This window comes from Papio anubis, chromosome 4 (assembly GCF_008728515.1).
Source record: "Papio anubis isolate 15944 chromosome 4, Panubis1.0, whole genome shotgun sequence".
In the NCBI taxonomy this organism is placed as follows: Eukaryota; Metazoa; Chordata; class Mammalia; order Primates; family Cercopithecidae; genus Papio; species Papio anubis.
The window spans coordinates 123,641,581-123,666,473 of record NC_044979.1 but is presented as its reverse complement, the minus strand read 5'-3'; the positions used below and the strand labels follow the sequence as shown (position 1 = coordinate 123,666,473).

General features: G+C 38.8%; 1 long non-coding RNA gene across 1 annotated transcript in view; it reads left to right on the top strand.

Moving 5' to 3' along the window:
- LOC103882826 overlaps positions 1–21,830 on the top strand; it is a 36,438-nt gene extending 14,608 nt beyond the window's left edge. The window contains exons 5-7 of the long non-coding RNA XR_002520930.2: positions 14,631–14,715; positions 15,183–15,300; positions 21,147–21,830. This is a non-coding gene — a long non-coding RNA (uncharacterized LOC103882826). The remainder of the gene's footprint in view (positions 1–14,630; positions 14,716–15,182; positions 15,301–21,146) is intronic.
- Positions 21,831–24,893: the final 3,063 nt, after the last annotated feature.

Genomic DNA, 24,893 nt, shown 5'->3' with positions numbered 1-24,893 from the left:
AGTGGTTAAGAAACAACCCCATCCTTGTGAGTCATATCATTGTAAAGAACCACCCTACTCCATATGATTTAGATAAAACCCCCTTGTATATCTGTGACCAGGCCAGACGCAGGTCCTCTAAATCCTCAGTTTTTGTCTGCCAAGTGATTAGCTGAACTGTTTGTCTCCACCAATCTGGACAAAGTGCCGACTAACTTGACCAAACTTGAGTCAGGATGAATGCCTCCTCCAGGCCCCTGGCCTTTAACTCACCTTTGAGCTTAAGCAGCAACAGAAAGTGGATCAACCCGTCTTTACAAACGCTCTGAAAGAATCAACTGACCTCAGGGAAAAGATCTTGACCAATCTGCTTTTCACTCCTGGGACTCCCTTAATTCCAAGAGGCCCAGTTATTTCTAATCTTGTTTTTCCCTCCCTATATAAGAAAAGCCCTTTCTTCTTGAAAGTTGAGACCCTCAGATCTTACCCTTGGCGTGCTCTCCCTCTTGCAATGTTGGCTTTCCCTTAGGCAACAATCCTCTCCTTCCGCTGCAATAGTCTTTTTGAATAAACTCTCTCCTTATCTAAATCCAGATTGTCTTTTACGTGACAAAATTAAGAGAAATAAGGGAAAATTCAACCTGGGAATTTTAGCATTGCCCCTAAGGGAAGTGTTAAATAAGAATAGATGTGAAAAGAAAAGTGAAGCAAAACATTTTTTTTTTAAATTATACTTTATTATTTATTTATTTATTTATTTATTTATTTATTTATTTTTTATTTTTTTTGAGACGGAGTCTCGCTCTGTCGCCCAGGCTGGAGTGCAGTGGCGTGATCTCGGCTTACTGCAAGCTCCTCCGCCTCCCGGGTTTACGCCATTCTCCTGCCTCAGCCTCCCAAGTAGCTGGGACCACAGGCACCCGCCACCTCGCCCGGCTAGTTTTTCGTGTTTTTTAGTAAATTCTAGGGTACATGTGCACAATGTGCAGGTTTGTTACATATGTATACATGTGCCATGTTGCTTTGCTGCACCCATTTACATTAGGTATATCTCCTAATGCTATCCCTCCCCCATATCCCTACCCCGTGACAGGCCCTGGTGTGTGATGTTCCCCACCTGATGTCCAAGTGTTTTCATTGTTCAATTCCCACCTATGAGTGAGAACATGCGGTGTTTGGTTTTCTGTCCTTGCAATAGTTTGCTCAGAATGATGGTTTCCAGCTTCATCCATGTCACTACAAAGGACGTGAATTCATCCTTTTTTATGGCTTATAGGATTCTATGGTGTATATGTGCCACATTTTCTTAATCCAGTCTATTATTGATGGATATTTGGGTTGGTTCCAAGTCTTTGCTATTGTGAATAGTGCCACAATAAACATACATGTACATGTGTCTTTACAGTAGCATGATTTATAATCCTTTGGCTAGATACCCAGTAATGGGATTGCTGGGTCAAATGGTATTTCTACTTCTAGATCCTTGAGGAATCACCACATTGTCTTCCACATGGCTGAACTAGTTTACACTCCTACCAACAGTGTAAGTGTTCCTATTTCTCCACATCCTCTCCAGCACCTGTGTCCTGACTTTAATGATCGTCATTCTAACTGGTGTGAGATGGTATCTCATTGTGGTTTTGATTTGCATTTCTCTGATGGCCAGTGATGATGAGCATTTTTTATGTGTCTGTTGGCTGCATAAATGTCTTCTTTTGAGAAGTGTCTGTTCATATCTTTGCGCACTTTTTGATGGGGTTGTTTGATTTATTCTTGTACATTTGTTTAAGTTCCTTGTAGATTCTGGATATTAGCCCTTTGTCAGATAGGTAGATTGCAAAAATTTTCTCCCATTCTGTAGGTTGCCTGTTCACTCTGATGGTAGTTTCTTTTGCTGTGCAGAAGCTCTTTAGTTTAATTAGATCCCATCTGTCTATTTTGGCTTTTGTTGCCATTGCTTTTGGTGTTTTAGTCATGAAGTCCTTGCCCATGCCTATGTCCTGAATGGTATTGCCTAAGTTTTCCTATGGGGTTTTTATGGTTTTAGGTATAACATTTAAGTCTTTAACCCATTTTGAATTAATTTTTGTATAAAGTATAAGGAAGGGATCCAGTTTCAGCTTTCTATGTATGGCTAGTCAGTTTTCCCAGCACGATTTATTAAATAGGGAATCCTTTCCCCATTTCTTGTTTTTGTCAGGTTTGTAAAAGATCAGATGGTTGCAGATGTGTGGTGCTATTTCTGAGGCCTCTGTTCTGTTCCATTGGTCTATCTCTCTGTTTTGACACCAGTACCATGCTGTTTTGGTTACTGTAGCCTTTTAGTATAGTTTGAAGTCAGGTAGCATGATGCCTCCAGCTTTGTTATTTTTGCTTAGGATTGTCTTGGCAATGTGGGCTCTTTTTTGGTTCCATATGAACTTTAAAGTAATTTTTTCCAATTCTGTGAAGAAAGTCATTGGTAGCTTGATGGTGATGGCATCGAACTGATAAAATACCTTGGGCAATATGGCCATTTTCATGATATTCATTCTTCCTATCCATGAACATGGAATGTTCTTTCATTTGTTTGTGTCCTCTTTTATTCTTTGAGCAGCGGTTTGTAGTTCTTGAAGAGGTCCTTCACATCCCTTGTAAGTTGGATTCCTAGGTATTTTATTCCCTTTGCAGCAATTGTGAATGGGAGTTCACTCATGATTTGGCTGTTTGTCTGTTACTGGTGTATAAGAATGCTTGTGATTTTCGCGCATTGATTTTGTATCCTGAGACTTTGCTGAACTTGCTTATCAGCTTAAGGAGATTTTGGACTGAGACAATGTGGGTTTTTCTAAATATACAATCATGTCAGTTGCAGACAGGGACAATTTGACTTCCTGTTTGCCTAATTGAATACCATTTATTTCTTTCTTTTGCCTGATTGCCCTGGCCAGAACTTCCAACACTATGTTGAATAGGAGTGATGAGAGAGGGCATCCCTGTCTTGTGCCAGTTTTCAAAAGGAATGCTTCAAAATTTTGCCCATTCAGTATGATACTAGTTGTGGGTTTGTCATCAATAGCTCCTCTTATTTTGAGGTACGTTCCATCAGTACCTAGTGTATTGAGAGTTTTTAGCATGAAGGGCTGTTGAATTTTGTCAAAGGCCTTTTCTGCATCTATTGAGATAATCATGTGGTTTTTGTCTTTGGTTCTGTTTATGTGATGGATTATGTTTATTGATTTGCATATGTTGAACCAACCTTGCATCCCAGGGATGAAGCCAACTTGATCATGGTGGATAAGCTTTTTGATGTGCTGCTGGATTCAGTTTGCCAGTATTTTATTGAGGATTTTCACATCAGCGTTCCTTGGGAGTATTCGTCTAAAATTCTCTTTTTTTGTTGTGTCTCTGTCAGGTTTTGGTATCAGGATGATGTTGGCCTCATAAAATGAGTTAGGGAGGATTCCCTCTTTTTCTATTGATTGGAATAGTTTCAGAAGGAATGGTACCAACTCCTATTTGTACCTCTGGTAGAATTCGGCTGTGAATCCATCTGGTCCTGGACTTTTTTTGTTGATAGGTTATTAATTATTGCCTCAATTTCAGAGGCAGTTATTGGTCTATTCAGTGATTCAACTTCTTCCTGGTTTAGTCTTGGGAGGGTGTATGTGTCCAGGAATTCATCCATTTCTTCTAGATTTTCTATTTTATTTGCTTAGAGATGTTTATAGTATTCTCTGATGGTAGTTTGTATTTCTGTGGGATTGGTGATGATATCCCCTGTATCATTTTTTATTGTGTCTACTTGATTCTTCTCTCTTTATCTCTTTATGAGTCTTGCTAGCGGTCTATCAGTTTTGTTGATCTTTTCAAAAAACCAGCTCCTGGATTCATTGATTTTTTTTTTTTTTTTGAAGGGTTTTTTGTGTCTCTGTCTCCTTCAGTTCTGCTCTGACCTTAGTTATTTCTTGCCTTCTGCTAGCTTTTGAATTTGTTTGTTCTTGCTTCTGTAGTTCCTTTAATTGTGATGTTAGGGTGTCGAATTTAGATCTTTCCTCTTTCTCTTGTGGGCATTTAGTGCTATAAATTTCCCTCTACACACTGCTTTAAAAGTGTCCCAGAGATTCTGGTATGTTGTGTCTTTGTTCTCATTGCTTTCAAAGAACATCTTTATTTCTGCCTTCATTTCATTATGTACCCAGTTCAGTTTCCATGTAGTTGTGCAATTTGAGTGGGTTTCTTAATCCTGAGTTCTAATTTGATTGCCCTGTGGTCTGAGAGGCAGTTTGTTATCATTTCTGTTCTTTTACGTTTGCTGAAGAGTGCTTTACTTCCAACCATGTGGTCAATTTTGGAATAAGTGCGATGTGGTGCTGAGAAGTATGTATGCTCTGTTGATTTGTGGTGGAGAGTTCTGTAGATGTCTATTAGGTCTGCTTGGTGCAGAGCTGAGTTAAAGTCCTGGATATCCTTGTTAACTTTCTGTCTCATTGATCTGTCTAATATTGACAGTGAGGTGTTAAAATCTCCCATTATTATTGGGTGGGAGTCCAAGTCTCTTTTTAGGTCTCTCAGGACTTGCTTTATGAATTCTGGGTGCTCCTGTATTGGGTGCATATATATTTAGGATAGTTAGCGCTTCTTGTTGAACTGATCCCTTTGCCATTATATAATGGCCTTCTTTATCTCTTTTGATCTTTGTTGGTTTAAAGTCTGTTTTAGACTAGGATTGCAACCCTGCATTTTTTTTTTTTTTTTTTTTGCTTTCCATTTGCTTAGTAGATCTTTCTCCATCCCTTTATTTTGAGTCCGTGTGTGTTTCTGCATATGAGATGGGTCTTCTGAATACAGCAGACTGATGGATCTTGACTCTATAGAATTTGCCAGTCTGTGTCTTTTAATTGGGGTATTTAGCCCATTTACATTTAAGGTTAATATGGTTATTTGTGAATTTGACCCTGTCATTATGGTGTTACCCAGTTATTTTGCCCATTAGTTGATGCAGTTTCTTCCTAGCATTGATGGTCTTTACAATTTGGCATGTTTTTGCAGTGGCTAGTACTGGTTGTTCCTTTCCACGTTTAGTGCTTCCTTCAGGAGCTCTCATAAGGCAGGCCTGGTGGTGACAAAATCTGTCAGCCTTTGTTTGTCTGTAAAGGATTTTATTTCTCCTTCACTTATGAAGCTTAGTTTGGCTGGATATGAAATTCTGGGTTGAAAATTCTTTTCTTTAAGAATGTTGAATATTGGCCCCCACTCTCTTCTGGCTTGTAAGGTTTCTGCCGAGAGATCCACTGTTAGTCTGATGGGTTTCCCTTTGTAGGTAACTCGACCTTTCTTTCTGGCTGCCTTTAGCATTTTTTCCTTCATTTCAACCTTGGCGAATCTGACTGTTATGTGTCATGGGGTTGCTCTTCTCAAGGAGTATCTTTGTGGTGTTCTCTGTATTTCCTAAATTTGAATGTTGGCCTGCCTTGCTAGGTGGGCAAAGTTCTGCTGGATAATGTCCTACAGAGTGTTTTCCAACTTGGTTCCATTCTCCCCATCACTTTCAGGTACACCAATCAAACATAGATTTGGTCTTTTCACATAGTCCCATATTTCTTGGAGGCTTTGTTCATTTCTTTTTACTCTTTTTTTCTCTAAACTTCTCTTCTCACTTCATTTCATTAATTTGATCTTCAGTCACTGATACCCTTCCTTCCACTTGATTGAATCAGCTACTGAAGTTTGTGCATGCGTCATGTAGTTCTCATGCCATGGTTTTCAGCTCCATCAGGTCATTTAAGTTCTTCTCTATACTGTTTATTCTAGTTAGCCATTCATCTAATCTTTTTTCAAGGTGTTAAGCTTCCTTGTGATGGGTTCAAACATCCTCCTTTAGCTCAGAGAAGTTTGTTATTACCAACTTTCTGAAGCCTACTTTTGTCAACTCGTTAATGTCATTCTCCGTCCTGCTTTGCTCCATTGCTGGTGAGGAGCTGTGATCCTTTGCAGGAGAAGGGGGTGCTCTGGTTTTTAGAATTTTCAGCTTTTCTGCTCTGGTTTCTCCTCATCTTTGTGGTTTTATCTACCTTGGATCTTTAACGATGGTGACCTACAGATGGGGTTTTGGTGTGGATTTCCTTTTTGTTGATGTTGATACTATTCCTTTCTGTTTGTTAGTTTTCCTTCTAACAGTCAGGTCCCTTAGCTGCAGGTCTGTTGGAGTTTGCTGGAGGTCCACTCCAGACCCTGTTTGCCTGGATATCAGCAGCAGAGGCTGCAGAACAGCAAATGTTGCAGAACAGAAAATATTGCTCTCTGATCCTTCCTCTGCAAGCTTTGTTTCAGAGGAGTACCCGCCTGTATGAGGTGTCAGTTGGCCCCTGCGGGGAGGTGTGTCCAAGTTAGGCTACATGGGGGTCAGGGACCCACTTGAGGGGGTAGCCTGTTCATTCTCAGAGCTCAAACATAACGCTGGGAGAACCACTGCTCTCCTCAGAGCTGCCCGACAGGGACGTTTAAGTCTGCAGAAGTTTCTGCTGCCTTTTGTTCAGCTATGCCCTGCCCGCAGAGATAGAGTCTATAGAGGTAGATGGACCTTGTTAAGCTACAGTGGGCTCCACTCAGTTCGAGCTTCCCATCCGCTTTGTTTTACCTACTCAAACCTCAGCAATGGCTGACACCCCTCCCCTAGTCAGGCTTACCACCTCGTAGTTTGATCTTGGACTAGCAATAAGCAAGGCTCTCTGGGCATGGGACCCGCTGAGCCAGGCACAGGATATAATCTCCTGGTGTACCATTTGCTAAGACCTTTGGAAAAGTGCAGTGTTTAGGTGGCAGTGTACTGATTTTCCCGTTACAGTCTGTTACGGCTTCCCTTAGCTAAGAAAGGGAAATTCCCTGACCTCTTGTACTTCCCCAGGTGAGGCAATGCCTTGCCCAGCTTCTGCATGCCCTCCATGGGCTGCACCCACTTTCCAACCAGTCCCAATGAGATGAACCAGGTACCTCAGTTGGAAATGCAGAAATTACCCGTCTTCTGCATTGATCACGCTGGGAGTTGCAGACCAGAGCTGTTCCTATTTGATCATCTTGGGACAGACCCCTGCAAAACACGTTTTTATGCTAAAAAAACAAGCTGACTTTAAATATTTTCTCCCTACAACTAAAACATGTACCACATAGGGAGAATGAAAATAAGAAAAGCACTAGAAGAAAATGTAAATGAGCAACACACAGGGATTGTTCCATCTTCATGCTGATTCTCTCTCATAGTACATGTTGTCATTCATAATGGTGGCTGTAAGTACAACTCAAGCACCGATTGCTCACAAATGTATTTTCTAGCCCAGCTATATCCCTGGGTTCCAGACTCATATATCCAACTGCTTGCTTGAATCCCTCACTTAATATCTAACAACACCTTCACATTACTACATCCACAGCAAAATTCCTTTTCTGCATCTCTTTCCCAAACTCACTTCTCCAACAGGGTCTCCAACTAGAGTATATGTGATAATACTCTTCATTCTTCTTGGGACAAAAAAATTCTAGGAGTGATTTTTACTTTTATTTTTATTTTAGAAATCAGATGTATTCCTCAGTAAATTCTTCCATTTCTCTATGTAACATATATTCCCTATTAGACTCCTTTCTCCTCCAACTCTTAGTGTCTAAACCATAACATCTCCATTTGTCACCTGAACTCCCTAGCAAGTGCCTTTCTGGGCTCCCTACTTCTGCACCAGCCTCTCTCCCTGTTCTTTTCTTCACATAGCTGACAATGATCTTCGAATTTGAATATCAGATCACATTACTCCTTTAAAATCCTTCCAATGACTCCCCTTCACTTGCAGAACAAAATTAAAGCCCTTACTAAGATCTACACTGACCACATCTCCTATAACCCTCAAACTCTCTTTCATACAATCAATTTCAATTCAATTCCAATCATACAGGATTCCTTCTGCCCCTCAAACCCACCTTGTTTATTACTACAATTTTCAGTTTGTAAATTCCTGATGAATCTTTATTGACATATTTTTCATCATTAATAGCAAAGCTGAAAAGTACATAAATATGTTAAATGGTCTAATTGTTGAATCTTTAAGACATTGGTAACAATGAAATATAAACCAAATATTTTTCTTTAACAAAAGTATTCTACACTTTAAAAAATAAGCTTTTTAAGAGAAGATTTACAATAGTCTAACTATAGAGTAGTAACAAAGTAAATACTAGAAAGTAACAAAAGAATAGAAAACAAACAAATAAGATTTTTTAAAAAATAAACCATTTCAGTATCTTTAAAATAACAAATCTAATATATGCATTTGGATGGGGAGAAACATATTTGTCTTTGAGTCTCAGGTAAGTAGCCTATTGTACAAGAGAACACACAGTAATACAACAATTACAAAAATAATAGAAATGATAACTGCTGAAAAAATTTCAAAAGTAATTTTCTGCCTTGAATTACCTATTAAAATTGAAAATCACATGGGTGCAGCGTCCGATGGCAGAGTATGCAGCATCTAAATTGGCAGAGATGCCTATGTAATGTGTAAGGATCTCACCTCTAGAAGGTGAAATTGTAAAATGAAATCCCTGAAGTAAAGACTGGAAAACAAAGAAATCTCCAACTTGCAATCTTATATTGAGGTTTGCTGGGATGTCTTTTAAAATATTTAACTGTAGCATTTAAATTCACTTTTAAGGTAAGAAATATGAAACTCTCCAGCACTTAATTATGCCCTAAGTTTAATTTAGGTAATTATAGAGGTGCATTAGGTTTTTTCAAAACACAATAATATTACTGTAATTAATACAAAATTAGATTTTCTATACTAATAAGTATTTCTTATATTCAGAAAACTTTTTAGATATTTTTAACATTTCTAAGTTAGCCCAAATAAATATTTCTAGAAGAAAATAACACAGAGAGCTTGCACTGAAAGATCAGAGGCATTTTCTTCCTCTAAGTATTCTGTAAGTAGAGATTGTATTTTCAACAGTAAATGAGAAAGCATGTTTTACATATCACTTGGCTCTATACAAATGTGGACTGGTATTTGCTATTATGCATAAAGTAACAACGTACTTGTGTGTTAAAAAATATTTTACCAAAGCATGTTTAAATTTTATTTTGCATTACAGCAGCAAATTACACATAGGTGAGTATTTTTGCCTGCTTTAAAAATTATTTGTGTTTTTTTAAAAATTTGACAATAATATGTACTTATGTACAACATGATGTTTTGAAGTGTATATACATTGTGGAATGACTAAATCTGGCTGATTTACATATGCATTGCCTCACATAGGTATCTTTTTTTTTTTGTATGTGTGGTAAAAATACTTTATGTCCACTCTTAACAACTTTTAAGAATACTTTATACTATTAACTGTAGTCACCATGTTGTACAATAGATCTCTTGAACTTGTCCTCACATTTAACTGAAATTTTGAATCTTTTGACCAACATCTCCCCAGCCTGCCCCAACTGCTCCAACTCCTGGTAACTATCATTCTAGTCTCTACTTTTAAGATGAACTTTTTTGGTTGCTATATGTGAGTAAGATCATGCAGTATTTGTCATTCTGTGCTTGGCTTGTTTACTTTGACATAATGTCCTCCAGAATATTTAACAAAATTGTTACTGTAATTTCATCTATGTTGGGTAACTTTGGGGGCTGTGATTTGTAGAGTAAATTGACCTATTCGAAGCTGACTGGTTGGAAATGAAAGAAAGAGAAAAGAAACTTAAAAAATTACAAACGACACCAGGCTTAAAGGGGCTGGGGTGATTTATTTAGCAGGAAGATAAGACCCTCAAAGATCACTAATACCAAATGATATGTTAAAGCCCACCCAAGCCTGGGAGAGCTTTCCCTGGGATCTGTGTGGGCTTCTGTTATGCAATCAATGAGGATAGTCATCCCATTATCTATCTGCCAACTGGAAAAGCTACGCAAAATTGATATAAAAGGGAGGTTTGCAGAAGACCATTGGGATTAGCTTGAAGAATTTTCTAGCAAATTTTTTTTTTTTAATTCTTCCTGCAAACACATGTTAGTGTTGTACCAAACGAAATACTTTTCATACTATAATCTATAACAAAAGTGAATAGTACTTTAATTGACTACTTTGAACCAAGATGATTTGAGCTGCTGTGGCTTTCTCTGGACAGTTTCTCTCACCATGAACACAACTGGTGGCGGGTGAGGGTTGACAATTCCTCATGGATGTCGGCTTAATATTGCAGGTTCCCTTCTTTCTTTTCTTGAGAAAAGGCAGAAAAACAGGGTTGAGTCTCATGACAACTTGAAAAAAAGGTAATTCTAATGGCACTCATTCTAATGGCCAGTCGTCCCAGGCCAGCTGCCCTCTTCCTGGTGCAGGTCCACACACATCCCACGCCTGTTCCTTGTGGAGTTGTCCTGGCTGGGAACGTCTCCAAAGCACCAAGTCACCTCACACTCATTTCTCTTCTCCGCAAGCCAGTTAGAGGCAGTGCAGAGACGATGGCTGCTCACCACAGCACCACCAGACAACCTGACTTGGGAAGATAGACTGTTTTTGCTAACGTTAAAACACAAAACAAAATAAGTCTTCCCTCTGGCTTGATTTGATAATCCCCAAATAATATCTAATGTAAACTTATTATGACATGCGCACTTCTTCTTCCAAGAGGAGGGAATTATAAAAATATAGTGCAGGAAAGTTATGACAGTTCAGCTGACAACTATTTTATCACTATCATCTTCAGCCTATTTTTTTTTCTGACAATCTTATAGCAAAAGTTAAAAATACCTGTAGAGTAACTTCCTAGAAGTTTCTTTTAAAGCCAAATAAAAAATAAATAATTTTCTTATGAAAGCAATGCATGTTCAATAGAGAAAAAGAGAAGTGAAGAGAATGAAAGGGGAGATACAGTCCCATTAGCCAGAGATTGTAACCGGGGATCTCAGTTTTAAAAATCACACACTTTCTTTCTCGTCCTTGCCTCCTCTCTCACCTCTTTATTTCTTCCCTCTCTAGAGACTCTCCTCCTCTGGCAGTACATGCTTATCTAATTATGATCTTGCCTAGAAATCCCAGAGGTTAATCTTGAAACGAACCAGGCTCAAAGCCCCCATTGTGGAATCCTCCTGCTAAGGGGGAGTTACTGCTAATAATTGGTCCACCACCATCTGCTCAAGTCAAAATAATGCCGATCAGACCTCGGGAGGGGTGACTATCTAAGATAGTCATCAAACAAGACACGCAGACCCTACACCCTACACCCCTCCCACTCTCCCATACCAAGTTTTCCTTTAAAAAACCTTAACATTTAAGATGGTTCTTTAAGATGCTAGTTTGCCATCTTCTCGGTTTACTGGCTCACGAATTAAAACTGCTTTTCCTCCGGCCAACCCTCGCTTCTTGTGTTTGGCTTTCAGTGATGAGCAGCCAAACCTGGGTCTGGTTACAAGATGATACCTGTAAATACAACTTAAGCACCTCTGATTTCCAAAGACCTCCAAAGCTTTCTTTCCCACATGGGGAACATATTCCCTCAGCTTCTTACTCACTTATCATTTTAAATATGTAGCTGTTTAGTTAGAAAGTTCTTAAGTTTGACAATATCTAAAAAAGGAAAAATATTTCATTCACTTTATGCTCCAAGAAATGAACAATGTATATAAAACTTTGTTACTCTGACATGTTTTCAAATTATTCTGAGGGCCATATCCCACAATTTGAAAGCAAAATAACTCAATAAGTTTCTACTTTGACGCATTCTATCTTCTCCAAACACCTAAATTGATAGAATAAACATAAAAAGAGAAAACTAAAAATATGGAATTGGGTTCACACATAGGAAATTGTTCTTATGTCCCATCAATAGAATAGAAATGCAAAGCAAGAAAGAGAACTGCAGCTACAGCCTGCTGGGATCTGGGAGCAAGATCAACAGCTCTGTCTGGAGTTCAGTATTTGTGGGGCACAAGTCTGAACAGTGTTCACATAAGGTGGGGGTCTGAATAAAGGAAACCAAAACTTTTCATCCTAAAATATACTTTGGCATATTTTGGGATGGCTTTTCAGTGGACCTGCAGACAGAAATGGCCCTGCAAAACTGTCTTGCTGGGGAGAAGCCTTGATACATCCGTGGAGAATCTGCCTTGATGCATCCAGCCTTTCTCTGAGGTCCGGCCCCTTGTCTGGATCCTGGAAAGGTTAACTGAGAGTCTGAGGACCCTAAATGTCTAAAAGAAAGATTTCCTGAATATTCTCTCTGAGGACTGCTACTTGTAAGGTTTCATCTACATAACAAGTCCGCCACTGGGGCCAGGCTCCTTTTCGCCCCATCTCATGATTTGCCTTCCCCCATAACCTTTTCTGGGCCATTCTCTCATTCTCTCCCAGAGGCTACTCTTGAAACAAACCAGGGTCAGAGCCCCCATTGTGGAATCCTCCTGCTTAGGGGGAGTTACTGCTAACAATTAGTCCATCTAATTAGTCCAACGTCTCCTCAAGTCAAAATAATGCCCATCAGACCTCGGGTGGGGTGACTACCCAAGATAGCCATCCGAACAAGACGCATGGACCCAATTTTCCTGTAACCTCAAGATGGTGTAAAAGGGGCAACCATCTGGTCATTTCTTTGAGATTTTTTATATTTTGTATAACTCCTGTGCACATAATAAAATTTGTAGGCCTAATTTTCTGTTAATCTGTGTACTATCAGTTTGTTTTATAGACTCACCCCTAAGGAGAAAAATGTAAACTTCCCTACATGTGAAAATTAGTTTGGAGCTTGGCTGCCATGGACCTAGCTAAAACTAGGTGGGCTGGGCTCTCCCTCCTCAGATAAAACTTTTTCTTTTTTCTTTCTGAAGACAGTGAGGGAGGAATGGAATCATAATCTGTTTTCTTAGAGACTGGACTCCAGTGGACTGTAAGAAAACAGATATTCCAGCCTGGAAAACTGCCCCTTGTCATGCTGCAGCAAAGCTTTCCTAAAACAGCCACTTTAATGATCAGAAAACAGATCGGGTTGCCCAAGAGCCTCAAGCTGTAGAGAAATGGATTGAGAAAAGCAGAATGCTCATGGGGGTCAGACACTCCTCTGCTGCATTGAGGAAGACACTACAAGTGAGCTTATCTCAAGCAAGGGGGTACCAGTTTGCAAACACGGGAACTAAAGGAGTCCTGAAGAGAGGGAGGCTCACCTTGGGTGGCCTGAAATCTACATTTTTAAGAATCCGTAAAATGAGGTCTTACAAAATTAGAAAAGGCACTTGTTTCTATTCTCAAAGCAACAGAAAATAGGACTGACAGCAGAGCCTTTCCCCAAATTCCTCCCGCTTCACTGAGACAAGGGGAACCAACCTGAAGGCAAAGATCAGGCCCTTTCCTCTCCAACCCGCTGATTCAGGAGGGCCCTAATTAGTGTTGTCCTGAAGGAAGAGGCTGAGGCACAAACAATAATTTTAAAGCATTTACTTGAGCCAAAGTGAGGACAGCTTCTCAGGACACACTTCCACATTGCCTTGGGAGGGCTCCCTTGGACCTCTGTTACAAGTGGGTTCTTGTAGGCAAAAAGGGGACAAGGAGTGGGCTGACACAGTTGATTGACAGAAATTCTCACTGGTTTGCAGAGATGACATTGGATAGGGTTTGGCTGTACACTGCTGAACTATAGGGCATGGGTTATGGTGTCCAGCATACGGCATTTTATGATTACTTGGCTTTAGTCAGTGTAAAGCCCATATAGCAAGTGACTTCAAGAGGTCATTATTTAGCTCAAGGAAGAGTGAGAAGAGACTGCTGTTGCACTTTAAATGCCTCTGTTAGCCTGAGACTTTAAAAGGACTCATATTTCTCAGAGAACAAACATTTCTTTTTCCTAGCCACTAACAAATGAGAGAGAAGGATGAGCAATGCACAGGAGCCAATCAATTAGAAAGTTTGTCCAGTTGGCCGGGCACAGTGGCTCACGCCTGTAATCCCAGCACTTTGAGAGACCAAGGCAGGTGAATACCTGAGGTCAGAAGTTCAAGACCAGCCTGGTTAAGATAGTGAAACCCAGTCTCTACTAAAAATACAAAAATTGTATTTGTGGTGATGGGTACCCGTCATCCCAGCTACTCAAGAAGCTGAGGCAAGAGAATCACTTGAACCCAGTAGGAGGAGGTTGCAATGATCCAAGATCGCACCACTGCACGCCAGCCTGGGCAACAGAGTGAGACTCTATCTTAAAAAAAAAAAAAAAAAAAAAAGAAAATTTGTCAAGTTAAGACACAACTTAGGAAGAGAAAATGCCAGCCTTATAATTTCCTTATTATCACATTACTCAGAAATACAATCTTAGTAATGTTTTGTAGGAATGTTATGGCTCATAAAAAGGTTGGCTTTTAAAAGCAACCTATAGGCTCCCAAATTTGATGAACAGAAAGCTGCTCCATACCGGAAAGAGAATACCTAGCTAAAATTAACTTCCTCTGGGGCACTGGAGGGTGGTGGGTGAGGACACCCTCCAGGAAAGTAGGTGACAAACACTGCCCTCCCTGTAGCTACAGATCTACAGGCATCTAGCGCTACCTCTGCTCTCTGGGTCATAGCCATCTCTCACCTCAATACGTGCTGGTTCAGTCAGGCGCTGCAAATGTTCATATGTGTCCTGCGTTTCTTTTCAGCAGCAGTAGGACAAGGAACACGGCTGCTGCTTCAAATCTTATGTGAATTCACCTCATCACTGGAACCAAATTTCTATCTAATAAAAAGGTAAAATGCATTACAGTTATATTGATAAAGGGGGAAAAGAAATAACTATAAATATTTTAGAGGGAAATATAAGAGACTATTTCATGAATGTAAGTAGGGAGTTACTTCTTAAACATGACACAAAAAGCAATTAGTGAAATACAAATTGATATGTTCTAGAGTATTACATTAAAAATTAATGCTGGCACTACCCAAGACCCCTTACGTAGATAAAAGCCAAGCCACAGACAAGCAGAATATGTAGACAAAGAATAAATTGACAGTAGATACATATTCAGAAAATGTAATAAATACGAGTCCTTAAGAGTAAAAGAAATAGATTAAGGGGGGAGAAAAGTAGGCATAGACTATCAATAGTCTGATCAAGAAAGAAGAAATCAGACAGCTACTGAGCAGATGAGAAGTTGCTCAACCTTAATGACAAACATAAAAATCAATGATGGAATATGATTGGTAATATTTTACAGTTTGATAATAGCAAGATAGGAGAAGATAAGAAGATATCCTGGAGATCAGGGGTCCCCATGCCCCAGGCCACAGACGGATACTGTTAGGAACTGGGCTACACAGCAAGAGGTGAGCCAGGTGAGCAAGTGAAGCTTCATCTGTATTTACAGCCCCCTCCATCACTCACATTACTGCCTGAGCTCCGCCTCCTTTCATCAGCAGGGGCATTAGATTCTCAAAGGAGCGTGAACCCTAGTGTGAACTGCACATACGCGGAATCTACATTGCACGCTCCTTATGAGAATCTAATGGCTAATGATCTGTCACTTTCTCCCATCACCCCCAGATGGGACAGTCTAGCTGCAGGAAAACAAGTTCAGGGTTCCCACTGATTCTACATTATGGTGAGTTGTATAATTATTTTGTTATAGATTCCAATATAATAATAGAAATAAAATGCACAATAAATGTAATGCTCTTGAATTATCACAAAACCATCTCCCCTGCCCCCCCGGTCTGTGGAAAAATTGTCTTCCACAAAACCAGTCCCTGGTGCCAAAATGGTTGGGGACCATTGCTATCGATTATATTTCTGATAGATATGACTAACAACTTCACTTCTGTATTTTTCAAGAAATTAATAAAGCAAAACGGGAATGTTAATTACTGTGAAGTTGATAGGAATACAAAGATTTATCAATCACCATGCAATATAAATACTGCATAATGAAAATATTAATATATTAATAATAATAACAGCAATAATAATTATTCAAGAGAGTCAGATATTGGCACCCTCTCTTCTATCCATAAAACATGGAAGCCTCCTTGATTCTGGTATGTTGGAGTCTTCATAATCAAAGCCTCAGCCACATAGATTTATCCCCTCTGTCATACCAGGGATAATTGGTTTGATTCCACAAAGGAAAAGCTGAATATAATAATTCATATCAGTAAATTACCATCTGGTTCAATTGCTACATGTTTTAAAAATTAAGTATATTCTAAATTAAATGTTTTCACTTCTTATGACAAAGTGTTTCTATATATCCCAATTGCATGACAATTTAACCATGAAACAGACCATCAATTTTCAAATTTAAAATATAAATTTTTGTAATGGTCTTAATTTTAGACTATGAAAACAAGGCGTTCTGGGATTTAGACTCGTTTACTTTATGCTGGAGAAGAGTTAAAACACAGTCTGAAAAACTGATAGAGCAGGGCAAGGCATGGGCATTCTGGATGTGGCCTCTGCCTTTGCGGCCCTGCAGTGAATTGCCTTGAGCTGTTTATGTGCACAGGGGTCTGTTTGCTGCTTCTGATGCCCCACGGCCTCCTCCCTGACCTCAGGCACAGAGAGGGGAAGAGTGCTCTGCAGCCAGGGTGTATCATCACAGTTTTCTTCTTTGTATAGTAAATACTTCTAGAAACACTGAGTTAAATACCCAGAAGAAAACAGTAAGGAAACAAAATCATTTAGAAAATCTAAATGATTGACCAGCATATCATATAGTATACACCTAACAGTACATAACTGTACTAGATAATCGTACTTTGATACACATGTATAAAATCGTAGATGTTAATAAATATCTTGCTGTCTTAAGGTGAAATATTTTACAGCCTTTACAGCCATAATTTTACAATTTGAACTGAATAATTTGACAGATAGATAGATAGATAGATAGATACATAGATAGATAGATACATAGATACATAGATACATAGATAGATTTTTCCCCACCCTGCTAAAAATTATACTGGAAGCTGTAGTAATGTCCTCCACAATGGTCATTACTGCTAAATAATTAACCTTGACATTCCTTAAGAGCCCCTGCTCTGCTGGCAATATTTAGAACTACTGAAGCGAGAGATTTTCTTGCTGATATAATAATTTCATTGATAGTAGTACTACCCCAAATGAAAAGACATTAAGACTGACTTCCGGAGGCTTTATTTTTCTTCTAGTGAATCCATTATGGATAGAATTTAATTCCTTACTGACTCTAGAATCACAAAGCAAAGTACTTATGTGATGGAATTACACTGAGCTACTAATTATCTGTTGCACATTTGAAATTTAAACATTGCCATAATTACTTTTTTCTCATTTTATTTTCAATAACTAAATTCACTTGTTAAAATGACATTATAAGGAAATCTATGTTAAACAAAAAAGTGATTTCAAAGATTTAGAGTTCAATTTAAATTCATAATAATTATATGATTTAATACTAATTTTGTCAGTTTTTTGTATGCTTTTACCCATAGATAGTTCCCTGTTCGTATTATAAAGGAATATATTAATTTTCAAAGTGGATATGAGATTACTAAATTGAAGACAGCCATATTTTACAGGGTTGTTATTTATTGGTGTCAAGTTGGCACTAAACACTGAAAAATAGATTCAGAAACTTATCCTAAAGTGCTTTCCATCACCATTTATTTTATTAATATGCATGTGTGCATTCAGTTTACTCAAAATTAGGTGAGACTTATGGTTTTAACACTCTATGATGGATTGCGGTGCTCATGTTGTAGATGGAAAATTGTTTCTAATCTTGCTTGTGTGTATATATCTGATTGTTCCCACCTCGTGTGATTTATATCCAAATTTCAGAGTTCTGAGTATAATTCCACATTCAAATGTAAGGAAGAAGGATAGAATTATTTAAAAGTATTGTATACGTTTGGAGTCATCAGTTTAATTTCCTGGAAGCTCTTCTATCAATTACTGATCTCCTAGAAACTTTTCATGACCAATCCCTCCATTATTTAACAAAACATTTTAATTTTGCATTAATAGGATTATCTTTTTACTGAATAATCAAGATCTTTAAAATCCTCTATTATATTTGTAATTGCCATTTATGAAGTGCTGTGTCTCTTGAGCTTTATGTACGTAGACATATCACCTCCATTACTAAAGCTAACTCATGGGGTAAGAATGGCCATGTGCATGTTACACATAAGGGGTAAAACATGAATAGAATGAAAATCACTGTAGGTCACACAGCTAGTAACCAGCTTGAGCTCTGGGCAGCACCCTTGATGACCTGGCAGTTATGCCTGCGATGTTCTTCCCACCAGAGTGGCTGCGAATCATGTGGTCAGGTGAAATGTGGCTCTCCAGGGAACATCCAAGGCCATCTAGTATCAAAAGGAAGTTATGTGTGTGCTTCAATACTCATAGAGGTAGCAGCTATACGGGTGTACAATACTTTATCCGAAACAATTGGAACCAAATCTAGCCCCAAACCCAGAATGTTTCAGCTATAGAAACATAGTAAACACCCCTTGCAGAAATTGGTGGAAGGAGGCTCGAATCAGTTGTTAATATTCTGTATAGAAATGTATGAATCTTCTTGCTAAGTGAGACAAACATTATAAGGAGCTTCATTTCATGTTCCATCAAGTATTACTACTAAATAAGCTATTACAAACCTTCACGTTGCCATTTTTAAAAATTGAAAATTGTGGAAAAGAGAGGAAATTACTGCTAACAGGAGGACTTTGTCAAGAAAAATTAAGAGCAGGCTATGCATTGCTTGTTATGTGGCAGCATGGCTATAGACTGATCTACCTTGTCCCTGCGTCCAGGCTACACTCAGTGTTTAAGACATGATTCAGTTGTCCCAGTTTTCCCAGATCTAAACACTTGTTTGCCTAAATGGTTAAAACAAAAAACTTCCTGAATACTCAGCTGGTGTTTTATAAATTAAGATTTCCTCCCAATTCGTTTAAACTGAAAATTAATTATGTACATGGATATAATGAATATTGTGATAATACCATTCTGTTGAAACTGAACACAATGACAGCAACTAATTGAAGATAGACCCTCATTAACTGTCACCTGTATAAACCTAGACTGAGATCACTCACAAATACCCAACATTGGTCTTACAACTGATAGAAGTTCATCAGATTACTGTTGCAGCATCTGAATTTTCTGTCACTAGACCACCCAAATACTGCTCTTGTTTTTCTTAAAGTGTTTTTTTCTTGACATATTCATTGAAATAATTTCTTCTCTAACTTATATCCTCATGAGATTTCTCATGTTGTTCTAAATCAGGGGCACATTCTAGTGTGTTCTTCAGCAACTAAGGCTATGAGACATGGGTGAAAACATATATATACAGGTCCCTTTTAGTCTAATGTGTGGTCTAGTCAAATATGACACATTGCTATAATATTGTCTATGGTACCAGAGAGTAAGTCTGGGATATTTTTTAACATTAAATCAACACTGAGAGCTTATAAACAGTGACTGTTATTTCAGTACCACGTGAACGTTGTGGCATAATGTAATTATTCCAGACTGAAATGAAATAGAAAAAAGCTTCTCATACTCAAGTGTCAAGTTGTCCTGTGTAGGATTTTCAATTAACTCCCCATTTTAAATAATCAACCAGACTTTTTCCCATTACATTGACATTGCCAAAAGTGAATTTTCACATTCCTTGTTTTTATTAAGTACTCAATTCTGTGCATTTTCAAATTATTCTACATAGGTGAATATACAAAATCTAAGTTAATTTTATGCCTTCATATATCTTATTGATCAAAGCTATAAGTTAATATTTACATGGAGATAATTCTTATTAATATTGAGTGTTATATATTTAAAAATTCTATAAAACAGCAACAAAAAGCATATATCATAGGAAGCAAGACTAGAGGACAGACATATAAAGACAGAAAAGCGACTATAAACCTGACAACCAACCCTGTCACCATTAACTGCACCAAACCAAAGCCTACCAAGTCTCCCCATTTTATCTTTACCCTGACCTAAGAAATCATTAATAATAGGGTTTTCTTTGTTGTTGTTTTCTTTTTTTTCTTTTTCTTTTTTTTTTTTTTTGATGAAGTTTTGCTCTTTTTGTCCAGCCTGGAGTGCAGTGGGGTGATCTTGGCTCACTGTAACCTCTGCCTCCCAGGTTCAAGAGATTCTCCTGTCTCAGCCTCCTGAGTAGCTGGGGATTACAGGCGCCCGCCACTAAGTCCGGCTAATTTTTGGTATTTTTAGTAGAGATGGGATTTCAGCATGATGACCAGGCTGGTCTCAAACTCCTGACCTCAGGTGATCCACATGCCTCTGCCTCCCAAAATGCTGGGATTACAGGCATGAGCCATTGCGCCAGGCCAGTAGGTTTTTGTTGTTGTTTGTTTGTTTTTAATGGGGGAAGAGAGCAGTTGAGAAACTACACAAAGTCAAGTTCATACATTTCCCTATACTCCTCCCTTGAGTTTTATAATGGGTCTGAAGGCAAATCCTAACATTAGATATGTCGTATAAATATATTCCAAAGGCAGTAGACAGTCGTCGTCCCTTCTACTGAGATTAAAATTACAATATTCTTACAAAGAATGTGCTGTCAATATGTACTCATAGACATCAAGATGCATATATTTTTGATGGGACAAAGATGAGCACATCAGACAGTTGGTGTTTTCAATACAGCACACAACACATGTAACAGTTTGGGCTTACATGGGGATTTAACCTGTTCTCATTTGCAGCACAGTCCAGATCACAAACCCTAATCTCAATGAGTGATGGGGGCTCAATATTTATTAATTTAACATGTTTATTCCACAGCTCTGTATTATTTCAATACCAGACTCCATATAGACAAGAATGCATCATCTCATTTTTTTTTTTTTTTTTGGCTCTTTAGTTCGAGAAGTCTATTTCCTTTCATATTTCTCCTTCATTATCATTTACTAACAAACATACCCATGGCTTGGTATGTTAACAGAAGAGATGACTAATGAAATCTAAATAGTCATAAAAGGAAAATTCCCATGAACTGGATAAACACAAGAATTACAAATGTGATGAATAGGAATAAGATGCTACAGAAATTGATATTGCCAAGCGTATCATTTCAGCCACATTTCAATACTCATAACAATTACTTAGAATCAGCAACACCACACAGCTAATCAACTGCATCTGTTCATCTTCACAGCTGTTACTCCGGAAAAAATGCCACTCTCCTCCCCACTCGGTTCCAAACACAGTGTGATTGTAATGAACACCTATCCTGATGAGGAATGCAGGCTGCATCTTGGAGAAAATTCAAATAGAGGTCCATTTGAAAATGGAAGATACGTAGTTACCAAGGAAACTCGCTGTGAGGCAACAAACTGGCTTAACTTTGAGCTTTATGAGTTTATTAAATACAGAATTAACTTGCTATCCATTTTTACCTATTCCCCTAAAATGGTTAGGAAACAAAATAAAATTATAAATATTATTCGCCATACAATTAAAAGAGTAGTTTATTTTGTTATTTCTTGTCATTGATTTTGAAGAAAATATGTATTCTTTTTCAGTCTTTAGGGATGCTCTCAGCCATACACACATGCATATGTCTCCATGGTAATGCAATGGAAAAGGAAGAATGTCAGGAAAAATGCAGAGGACAGATTAGGTAGGTGAATCTGCCATGAGGGGTTAAGAGACCATGTAAAAAGGGTCAAAGGTTCATTTCTTTGAAAACACATCACTGAATTAAGATCTGAATGGAAATTTTACTATGAGAAGGAGAGGGGAAGAACATGATAAAAGTCTGGGGATGAAAAGAAGCAGAGGCCATTTTTTTTTTTTTTTGAGGCGGAGTCTTAGTCTGTTGTCAGGCTGGGGTGCAGTGGCATGATCTCAGCTCACCACAACCTCTGCCTCCTGGGTTCAAGTGATTATCCTGCTTCAGTCTCCTGAGTAGCTGGGACTGCAGACACTTGCCAACACGCCCGGCTGATTTTTGTATTTTTAGTAGAGATAGGGTTTCACCATGTTGGCCAGGCTGGTCTTGAACTCCTGATCTCAGGTGATCCATCTGCCTCGACTTCCCAAAATTCTGGGATTACAGGCATGAACCACCGCGCCTGGCCTAGGGCTGCTATTTTTAAGTAAGACGCGTTATGGCCTGAATATGAGTAGGCAAAAGGAAGGTGGAAAAGAGGCCGGGTGAGGAGACAGAGCATGTCTTACCTCTTCAGATCTGTGAACGTTTGGGGGTTTTATTCCAAGAACAATCAGAAGTACATAATGACTTCTGGCCAGGGACATTGACATTCTTCCAGAACAACTGTACTTAAAACATATGACCTGTCAAGGGTAAATAATTTTTCTGGATTCCTCTGTGTCATCTGTCAGAATTCCTCCTCTGCCCACTTCTGGATTTCCCCTTTCTTCTCCACCATGCCTTACTAAGCTGCAGTGTCTTCTCAGCTTCTCGCCTGGAAACGGACCTCCTGTAGTCCCAGAGCCGTATGTCTGGAGTCATGCTTGGCTCTTCTTTCATCTATCTGCCTGCAGACACCATGTCCTGCAGATGCAAGTCCCCACAGTTCTACATAGGACTGCGTTGTGACGCCTATTGCCTCAGCTGTAAGCCAGGCCTCACTAACTGAGGTCACCCTGGAGCAATAGCCTTCTACTTCCAGTCTCTCACTTTCCAGACCTGCCTTTTGCCATGAGGCTGTGCTAGCAGTCATTGAAACATCCAGATTTGATTTTAGTTAGCTTTACTCCTAACTTAAAAAAATACCAAACTGCCATTAACTTTCATAGCATGTGACTCAGTGTTCTCCCTGGTCTGATGTTAATGTACTTAAACAACAGTAGTTCTCCCAAGTCCCAATTTTGTATAATTTTGGCTTACTTCCTAAAACGTTCTCTGTTCCAGTCTTTTCTAATGCTCTCAGCCTGTGGAGATCTTAATTATGCAAGATGAGTTTTTAATTAAGTCTCTGGTTTTGCCAGTGATAATAAAATTTACCTTTTATCCAGTGCTTACTATGTGCCTGGCACTGTTCTCAGCATGTTAATTCACAAGTGTTCTGTGTGGTTTCTACTACTGGCCTCATCTCACAAATAAGGAAGTTGAGGACCAACATGACATATACCTTGTAGGTGGCGGAATTTAGATTTCAATGCAAGTATTCTGCCCTGAGAATCCACATGGTGAACCACAAAGCCATGTTATTATGTACCTCACAGTTGGTATGTGGTACATCAAACTCTCTCAAATGACTTATGGAAAGTTTCTCTCTTACTATATTGTCTTCAGAATCTATATTTTGTTTTGATTTTTGTTTATATGTGTGTGCGTGTGTATGTGTGTGTGTGTGTTTTTTTCTTTCTTCTATTAGTAGGTTATTAATAGTATACGGTGAGCCCTAGGGGTAGTACAGTATGTGGTTAGATGAACAGCCCATCCATCAAATCCTGCCTGCCCAGTTACCATAGGCCAACTCTGGGAAACTTAAACTGTCTCCTCCTCAGCTACCACATCTGCAAAGTAAAGATAATAACATCAGGTAATATTACCTCCTAGTAGGTATCATGAAGATGGAGTAGCGTGCGTGTGTGTGTGTGCATGTGCGTGTGTGTGTGTGTCTTAGAACAGTCGCCATTCTAGCTCACATTGAATGCTTATACAAGTGTAATTTCCAGTACCACTTGTTATTAGTATTAGTTTCCAGACTTACTTCTAGTCGGGTATTCTCCTATTTACATAAACACTTATTTCTACATTTTTTCCCAATAATGCACAAAATACTACAAAAAGAGGAAATAAGAAATTGTGGTAATAAGTACCTTGTCATGCTGAGAGTTTGCCAGTTTCCAGAGTTGGAGGCATTTATTTGATCCTGCAGCTTCACTGCATTCACCTAGGTTGGCTTGTCAACTCACCGGGCAGCCATGGTCAAAACTGCTGAGCCAGGAGACACTAAAACAAGAGAAGATTTTTTATCGTACTCCAACTCCTGTTTCCTATTACCCATGTCCTGGCAGATCCATCCACCCATTTCCAAACGTTTGCAGACCTTAATTTTTTCACCTTTGTGCTAAAACTCTTACTTTAAACTTCAGTCTGTTGGGGCTCAAAAACAGATACATCAAAATATGGCGCTTTGACATGCTGAACTGGAGAAGAAGCTTCAAGGTCTCTCTGACCTTCTCTTGACCTCTTATCTCTCTGTCCTCTGTCTCTCCCAAAGCACAGGATGAAGTTGTTCTCTGAAGTTGCTTTATCTGCCTAAAGTCTGCACCTGCGAGTTTCCTCTGGTTCCTATTTCTGCGGTTTTATTGACTGAACTCATATTGCAGGAAGAAAGACTGAAGTCTGTCAACACACCTGAGCAGATTTGTCACAAATCTCTGTCTGCTCTGTAAGCGTAGCAGACTTTGTCCCAGGTCATTGTATGTTCTTCAAGCCCATGGAATTCTTCCAAAGATTATCTACTACCTCCCTAAGATCATCCACACTCCCCATCTCCCTCACCCCTAAGAAAGTCTAGAACAATTTCTACCCCATTGCATGGTGGGGCAATTGCTCTGTAATTTCCCCCATGCACACTAATAAATTTGTATTCCATTTCACCTGCCTTTCGTGAGTCAATTTTCCAGTGAACCCTCAGTGGACTAAGGGGAAGTTTTCTTTTGTCTTCTCTAAGGCCAACTAGTCATGCTAACTATACCTTCCTACTCATTCTCAATTTTTTCCAACTAACTAAAATAGATATGTTTATCATTCCTGAACTTCCCATATTTCCTTTTTCTAGGAAAATGGCACAATATATTTGGGTCCTTGCAGTTGAGTTCATAATCCACTATATAACATTTGTGTAACTTCAGAAAGATCTATTGAGCAGTGTTGACCTATGCTATATCCATAGATTGCATCAGAGTGGACTCCTGACCAAAG